The sequence below is a fragment of the Labrus mixtus genome, chromosome 11 (genome assembly GCF_963584025.1).
Source record: "Labrus mixtus chromosome 11, fLabMix1.1, whole genome shotgun sequence".
Taxonomy (NCBI): domain Eukaryota; kingdom Metazoa; phylum Chordata; class Actinopteri; order Labriformes; family Labridae; genus Labrus; species Labrus mixtus.
This window is the reverse complement of record NC_083622.1, coordinates 29,436,168-29,445,846: the sequence shown is the minus strand read 5'-3', so window position 1 is coordinate 29,445,846 and position 9,679 is coordinate 29,436,168.

Genomic DNA, 9,679 nt, shown 5'->3' with positions numbered 1-9,679 from the left:
TTTAAGATTTTAAGATATGGCTTCCTGTGCAGATGTGAGCTCATCATCATCCTTGGTGTGATGCATTGCACAAAAGTCCATGACACATTGACTACTGAACATATTATCTAAAAAAATGAAGCCCCATCATGTCACCTGATAATGAAGATGTTTAGCAGAGATAAAACCTCTTTTAATTTCAAAATCTAACATCATTAATAGACCAGATAGGTTGATAATTTTATACATGATCCACAGGAACTTTTATAAAATGTGTTAATTAGTGTTACTACTACTACTGCACAATGGACCGATAAGGTTGTTTTTATGGTGAGGAGAGTGTACAATTGATGGACAAAATCAAGGCACAAAAAATAATTCATATCCTAGTAAGCATTATGATCATGTATATAAGACACAGAAGGTAATCATATGTCAGGAAACAACAAGATTTGCTGTACTGTGAATGGTAGAGCTCACCACCTCGACTGCTGAAAATGATTTGGTTTTAAAACACGCATTCTAAAATCAAGACTACACAAATTACTTGTCAAATTTTGTATTTTTTTTACAGTGCTGACCAGGGAGTGGAAGCAGCACCCCCTTTTATTTGTCTGTCCTTGTCCCCACAGACAAATAAAGCCCTCAGTAGATACGGGCTGGGGGTGGTGTGCATGAATGTCAGGATTTTCTTCTGAGGCTTCCAACTGAAGCCGAGGTATGCTCAGCATGTGATGTGAAATCTGTGTAATTTTTTGAAAGGCATCACATAATCAGAAGGAGTCAAAAGCTTTCTGGCAGTAATTGCCTTTTGGCCACAGACCGAATGTACAACACTTTGCAATCTTTCCCTGCAGAGATTTCTAACAAATAAACCCAAGTCTGAACTCTGTTCTGTGCTACTGAAATTTGCATTCCTGTCTGTATTTACATATTAACTGAGTCACAATTTAACTAATACGTTATCTACCATGCATCAACTTCGTAACGGGTTTGGAAGTCCGGACTGTTGCAGAGAAGAAAAGGTATTTTTGAAGCATCAGAAGGTTTTTAATGGAAAGTCTTGAATGAATAAGACTGGCTCCCTAACATTTTGGTTTTTAAATTTCTCCATCTAGGAGGCAGAAATTGAAATCTTTATATACTGTACATCTATCCACTTGATGTGGAGCCAGCTGCCATGTTGTTTGGGGAAAACAAGCAATATACTGTCAAAAGATCTGAACTGAGATATTACAGACATTTTGATTTATAGTCTGATCAGCTATCTTCTTCGTGAGCAGCATGATACACTCTTGATTCCTCTCCTCTAATTATCCCATCTTTTCCTGCAAACCGAGCCCACTTTCTTTTTCTTTTTCCTTTTCTACCCAACCATTATTTCTCTTTTTTTTCTCTCAATGCTTTAACTTTTCATCCTGTTCCACATCCCAGCTCCCATACCAAGCGGATGCTCCCATCAGGGGTCTAGTTTGAACCGCATCATCATCCACCCATTGAATTGGGTAGGGTGGGGGGGCAACATCGACGATAAGTTATCAAAAAAAGGAATGAATGTGCAACATAAAATAAAACAAGTCCTCCTTTGCCTACCAGGACTCTTCTACTCCCTTTTTCACAGTTTGTAATAAATGGAGGGGAGGAAAAGTGCACGCTGTATTACGTTGCTCGATCTGTAGAGTTGTGGCTAATTTCCGCAGCTTCATTCAACACACTCCTGCTGTGTTAATAATTCTGACCTCTGCTTAATTAAAATAACAGACCATTCTCCACAGAGGGAAAAAGAAGCAATTTGAGAATTATTCCAACTAATCGCTAATTAAAACTGAGCAAAAACAACAAGAAACCTGTCAAGGAAGAAGTATCTATTTTTAGAGAATATTCCAGAAAGAAGCAGCAGCATGTGGACACTCAAAAAAGTTACTGTACCTCTTGAGGAGGCTGCCCATAAACTAAGACAAATCAAGTCAAACTGGATTTCTCTTCGTTGTGGCTGTGTTTCAGTAACATAATATAACTGTAGTGCAGATAAATAAAAATCCTTTAAAAAGACTAACCCAACAAGAAAATAATCACATTTACAAGTGCCAATTTAGGATCTGAGGGTACTGCAACCTTTTCTAAAGACAAGTCATAGCATTGCTTCATTAATTGCTCATTATGTAGTGTTGCTCTTTTGACCGAATAAGGTGAAAGGGGCCAGAAACAGTCACAACAAAATAATTGTGCTGTAATAACTGCGTCTTCTCTTTGGTCTTGAATCTTGGCCCCTGCTGCCGTGAAGGGCTGTAATTCTGGAGCAAGGAGTGTAAAGAGGATATCATTATCATGTGTTTCTGAGTAAGCTGCAGATTTGGTTAAATATAGTAGCGTTTTTTGTTTCCTCTCCTTTTCAGTTTTGCATTAAAGCTGGGTCAAGCCGACCCCTCCCATGGCATTTCTTTTCAAACACAGCTGCCAAAGCGCCTCCTCTGCCGCAAATGTAGCCAATATCGATGCCATGCTCAAAAACTGATTGAAAGAGTCTTACATGTTTCAAAGCATGCTGGGAGCTGGGGGCCAGGCGGAAGCCCAAAGTATTAAAGCTGAGATAGTCACCAGTATTCTATAAAAAGGCAACATATGCCCACGAGTCCAGACCAGTCAGTGCTGTGATTTTGAAGATTTTTTTGTACAAGTCAATTTGTTTTTGTTAATCTTTGTTGTACTTTGTATTTGTATTTGAATAAATGCTCTGTCTTGGTGGGGCAGAATTAGGACAAAAAATACATTAATTAATTAATTAATTAATATCTTTCACATTTAATGGTGCTCATATAAGAAGCAACAAATACATGGTGAAAATCTGAGTTTATTTTATTTGTAATAAAATTCATAACCCTTTTTTTCATGTGAAACTCCCAAATTTTACAGATAAATATTTTTGAAATTATTACTTCATCATTACTATAAATGAAATAGATTTTGAAGGACACTGGTAACGACTAAAAGACATGACACTGTTTAGCAAGTTAATTAATGACAGTATAATTTTATGAATCCCCTTTTTATCCTGTGATATTCAAGTATCTCTTCTGAACAGAAGATTTGTGAAAAGAGATTTTTAATTAGTCTAAACGAATGAGTGAGAAGTGTCTTGATTTTTTCAACTGATATCCATAGTTTATCAGAAGATAGAGAAAACCCCTCATTCATCCAAATCCCCAAAGAGTCCCATTGTTATCTCAATATACTGTTCGTCTCTAAATCTGAGAGCATAATAGAAATTCTGTGGTGAAGTGTGGAGCTGCACACTACGTTTGCATATTTATTCAGCTGTCATATCTATCTGAGCAGATCATCAGAGGCGATAAAATAAAGAGATGAGGGAATAATGGCTCTAGCTGAGAGGCTGTCGAATGATACAAGCATATTCCTGAAAAACACCAGGAAGTGGGTAAACAACACTGAACTCTTCATGCAATCCAAAAAAAGAGCTGCTGTTAATGATGGTGATGATAATGAGGATGAAGATTCTGTGAATAAAATTTGAATGATTGAAAGCTTTAAGGAGTAACAATGCAAGCAACACACTGTAGCTGACTTCCTCTTTTCTTTTGAATATTTCCTAAATATAACATTGAGAGCATGCATTATTTAACAAATTATATTACTCTTTCACGTCCTTACTGAGATAAACCCTGACTTGACTGAATAAAGTAATGGCTATTAAAAAATGTATTCTTACATAGATGTAATGAGAATGGGTAAAAGAGGCTTTAAACACTAGACAACCTTTGTGGAAAATGTTCCTGAAAAGAACACAGTCCCTGACATTTAGTGAAAGAAACCTAAGGTCAAGCTGCTGATACCTCTTGTGAAAAACCAAATTACACATTATCAGGGGAGTAAAGCGACACACAGAAAATGTTCCCTTTGATTTACACTAGATACATGCAAATATCACTTTTTAACAGGATGTACTGTATGTTGTACTTGTTGGAAACAGTGACCTTTTATTTCATCGCTGCAACACTTTATAGACGCTCATCTACAAGCGAGGGTATCACAGGAACCTCGTGTCAGCTATCCCTTAATGCATATGTACATCACCCCAATGAGGACAGTATAGGACAGTTAATTGAACAATATCCAGAAAGTGACGAGAGGACAGCAAAGAGAAACTCTGCTCAATGGTGCCATCTAGCGCTTTTTCCGGCGACCAGGGCCGCGCCGCAGTACAGAACGAGCTCTCCTCCACTGCAAAGGAAGTTTGGATAACAATTATCTGTTGTATTTGCATTAATGTGATTGCTTTGTCTGCAGACTCATCTGACTGCAATTATAAAGAGTAGCATTAAAACACTAATTAATTAACTCAATTGTGGGTAGATTGATTAATTCTAAACAAACATGAGATCGCAGCAAGCAAATGAGCTCTGGAGTGCCGATGCATCTGGGAGTGCTGCTGCAGAAGACATTTTGATTATCTGCAGACACATGTAGTTGCAAATCTTTTAATTAACACAAATAGATAGCGGGAGTGAGTCGGTTGTGGAACTATCCTGCTTGTTACTTGTAATCATAATTTGGTAAGTTTTTAAAAGAATGAGGGTGTGAATGTGGACTGTGGGTTTGAGGCAGTGATCGAGAGGCAGCTCAATTATTCCAAAGTTCGGTTGCGCAAGTGTGTGGGTGTACATGTGAGCGATGTGTAGGCTACGTGTACAGTGTGTTTCGGTGCGTGTTTGTGTAACGAAATGGGTCTTGACATGGAAAGTCATCACACGAAAAGAGATAATCAAATTATGATCAAAACATAGCAGATGGTCACATAAATCATCCATTCACACGTTGGACTGGTGCCTCCGTTGCAGAACAATGAATCACTGCCTATCAATGCTAGAATCCAAACATAAGTACTGTAAAGAATACAAAAGTATCTTATTATATTTCTTTTACCCATCACATGTCAAAATTTTAATACATTGGCATCACCTAATTGATTTTGAAAAATATATTTGTAGAGACGTATTATTTTAAAAAAACACGTTTGAATAGTGGAACATGGCAAAATGTTGAAAAATACACTGAAACAATTTTTCTTGAAAAAAAGAATGCATTTTATTTGTGAACATGTCACCTTCTTCAGATATTTTCTCAGACTTTTTAGAAATATATATGATTAAATAATACATCATTTTGTTGAAATGTTCGCATGAACCTTCTGTATCAATAGTTATCTGAACATAAACTAGATTTAAAAAGGAGCAGCCAGTCAAAGCTGCCTTTCTCAGTGTGCTTTCAGCATCTGCACATGCAGAAAAGCCTAATCAGAGAGATACCAGTAAAGTGCATGTAATACTTTAGAGATTTAATGCAGTTTTTAATTGGATAGAGGCCCATTATTTTTCAATACAGAAAGGGCACTGAGGCACATAAAGCTCTTGAATATTTTTGCAAATCGTGTTCAACAGCATAATGATTAACCATGGCTCTAAATTTGCCTCACAAAATGAAAAGCAAACTTCATGCAAGGCGTAATTTAATTGTTTCCCTTCACATTTTCTGCCTTCCATTGTTGGAAGCTTAACATTTTTAGAGTCTGCTTAACAGCTGCCTTGTGATGCTTGAGCTGCAACAATATGACTGACAAATGTTTTGAAGTAGCTGCAGTCTTCCCAGTGTCTTCATTGGCCAAGTGTCAGGGAATCTTACATCACTTGTCTTTTTCCAAGAGTTGTTACGTGGATATTTATTTTCCAGTTTAAGATGCAAAATTACAATGAAATACATCACTCATTTCAAATAACGTTTCTAATTTAGCATTCACAATGTTCATACATCTATTCACTATTTAAATCACTCACAATTTTACACACCAGGTTACATCTGACATACATATCTACGAAAAAAATGAGTCTATTCTAAAAACACCTTCACTCTATATTTGCAGTGTGCTCATTTAAAAAAATATGCAACTATATTTCATTGTAAAAATTTCATTATTTTGAATTATTGTTTTCCTATACAAACATATTGCATTCCTGCAATTTTATCTCTTTTTTTTTTATAAAAATGATTTAGCAGCCAGAACAGCAGGTCACATTTCCATTTCAACCTGAGGGGAACACTGCCATCTGCGCTACAACCAGTGGTAATGCAGTTTTGAACATTGAGTTTGTGCCATGATTATATATTTATATATATACACACAAAAACAGAACAAGGCAAGAATTTAGTTATTTTATAATATATACATAATATACATAAATTACATCACAAACATACATACATACAAACATACATACATACATACATACAAACATACCTACACACACACACACACACACACACACACACACACACACACACACACACACACACACACACACACACGCACACACACACACACACACACACACACATACACGCACACACACACACACACACACACACATACATACATACATTCACACATACACACATACACACATACACACACACACATACACACATACATACATACACACATACATACATTCATACATACACACATACATACATTCATACATACACACATACATACACACATATATACATACACACATAGATACATTCATACATACACACATACATACATACATACATACATTCACACATACATACATACATACATACATACATACATACATTCACACATACACACATAAGTTTCCCTTATGCAGTAAAGTCCAGTATAATGCATGATACAGAAGAGCAAACAAGCTGTGGCAAAGGTGGGTTTAGAAAAAAATTCTTGCCAGTTTGCTTGATGGGAAAATCTACAAGACCAAGAGGATGAGCAATCAATTTAATACTGGTTTAAACAAGATCTTGATTACGTATCGGAACACAGATTCTTAGTATAGAAATGTATCAGCCATTCTTTGACATGTTCAACCTATTCTGCTGGAACAGGAAGTACACCTTATGGAGGGGTACTTGGAATAGGTACAGTATAGGCAGTGTGTAGGGACAGGAGCCCCTGTGCTAATTGATAGTAAGCTGAAGAAAGTTTTATTTTCAAGAAGTTATTGAAGGAGTGGAGGCTGGCAGGAAAAATGAAGTGATCTTAGCTGAGTGAGTTATTATTGACAGTGTAACCAGTTGGAGAGTTTAAGTTAAGAGAGTTTGCATAGGCTGAAAACACAATAATGCTGTTATAAGTAGCTCTCTTTGAGTTCCTTTTGCACCATGTCACATTTATAGATACAATTGTTGTGCATTTTTTAACCAGTTACACTAAACATAGACAAATGATTATTTTTCTCTAGACAAAATAGACAAGCAAATCGGACAAGATTGGATTGAAATGAAATCAGATAAGATAAGATAAGATGTTCAGATAAGAACAAAGGGATTTTTTCATTTACTAAAAATCTCTCCTCTAGTTTACCAAATGACACATATTAAAACAGCTATAGCACTGCCAAAATGACAGATTTATAAGCTGACTTTTTCTTTTTCATATCTCTAACCCACATTTACTGAAGCTTCAGAAATATGTTTGAAGTAAATCGTAAACACAATAAACAGGCTTCTTCTTTCTGCCTGAGCAGAGAGCCCTGATAATCTTCCTGAGCATGATCTTATGTCACTTATTTGTGCATGCTGTGCCCTTCTAATGCCAGAGTTGTACCATGTGAACACACTCAGAATGTGAATGCAGTCGAAAAGGAAAGTGACATCTATGTTGGTTTGTAGTGCTGGAGGAAAAAAAATGATAACAACAGCCTTCGTCTAAATCCAGCAGAATGGCAACTTTCCTCATTCAGCAACACAGAGACTTTTGAGGAGATGCCATTGCTGCCTCATTGGTTTTTCACTCCCTCTGATTACTCCTCTCATCTTATGTAAATCCTCTTAAGTCACATGTTATTGTTTATTGCAACTGTGAAGGTTAGGTGTTCCTAAGCCCTGTGCGTGTGCTTATCTCACCAGCGCATGCATCTTTGTCTCTCCAATGTGTCTTGTTTTCCTAATACACTAATGGATGAGAAAAGTTGTCTGGACTGATGCAGAGCAGACAACCAATCCACTGCAGTAAAATGCTAATCTCTCCCAGTGGCTAACAACTCTTCATGAAAGAGAGGCAGTTTCATGCTCCGGGGATATCATCACATTATCAGAAGCCTGCTGTATTTGGGGATTTAAAAAAAAAAAAAGTAAATATAAACAATTCCTAAGCAGACAATTACATTTTGGATCATTCAGCTTCCTTGCCTAGGAAAAGGAACTAATGTTTGCGTTTTAGATCCATAACCTGGTGATAGGAACCATAGATATTCAGCAACATCTTTTAAGATCTAAATCAAGCTTAAGATGTGAGAACAGTTCTGTATCATGGTGATTGTAGTTTTAGGCCCTCTCAATAAAAGACATGGGTAACACATTACATTAAGGTCACAATATTCACCATTAAAAAGTTGCTAATTAGCATGATAATTATCAGCATACTGGCTAATTATTAGTCCTTATTAAGAGCTTAATAGTATCTTATATGACCATAGTCTATTGCTAATAGGCCATTAACTTAATGTTTGCCCTATATACACTCCTAATTACTGCAGATTGATCGAGGTTAGGACGTTGTTGAACATGAATTGTGATCTTAATATGCTTTTGATTACTTGTATCTTATACAGTAAGGGCCATACTAAGCAAAGCATATTAAGAGCATAATTCATACTCAACAACATCCTAACTTACCATCAATAAGCAATAATTAGGAGGGTAGTGAGTGCAAACTCTTAGTTCATGTAGAATAAGTGCTTAATAATGACATAAGCAGCATATATGCTACTAATTAGAATGCTAATAGGCAACTAGTTCATGGGGAATATTGTGACCTTAATTAATTTACAATGTTACAGAGACAAAGGGCAACAATGTGTTAGCTGTACAGGAAAAGCAATATTGCATATCCCAGGGGACATCCCTAGTTTCTAGTAATTGAAATGTTTTTATTTCATATCGGACAGTGGATAGAGGAATATCTATCCACTATTCCAGTCTGTTTAATGAATTCAAGGAAAACTTTTCTGCTGACCCTACTCAAAAGGTTCATTAAACATTGTATAGCTATTTCTTGATCTCCAGTCTTCCTCAGTTCCTCCTTCATGTTCTGTCTTTGTTGTCGTTCATATAAAGTACATTCTATGATGGCAATGTTAACATAAACCAATCAATTGCTTCCCAATTATTTTTAAGATAAGATAACACTTTATTGTCCGTTTGCACAGAAATGTGTCTTGCATTACAAGCTCAGAGATCCTCTCATCACAATCAAATCACACTCAGAAGACAAACATAAAAACAGAATAAGCTGCATTCAAAATGACATTTCAGGAGTGACATAAATACATAAATAATGTTTAATAATGTTAGGAGAGTGTGCTCACAGTCCATGTGCAGCCAAGGTCAGGTACATTAGTGATTGGGAATGTGTGGGTTGCAGTTTGGCCTGCTGAACAAACAGTAGAGTTTTAGTTTTAGTGTATACTGTTTAAGCCTTATCCAGTTACAAATCACCTCTTATTTCCTTGACCTAGCAATATATGTAATGGTTGATTTAACTTTATTGTTCAATCTGTATAGAATACTTTAATTTACTTTACTTAATTTTTTATTTAACTTTGGGATCTAGCGGAAGTACATATGTCCTTAAGAGCAAGTTCGT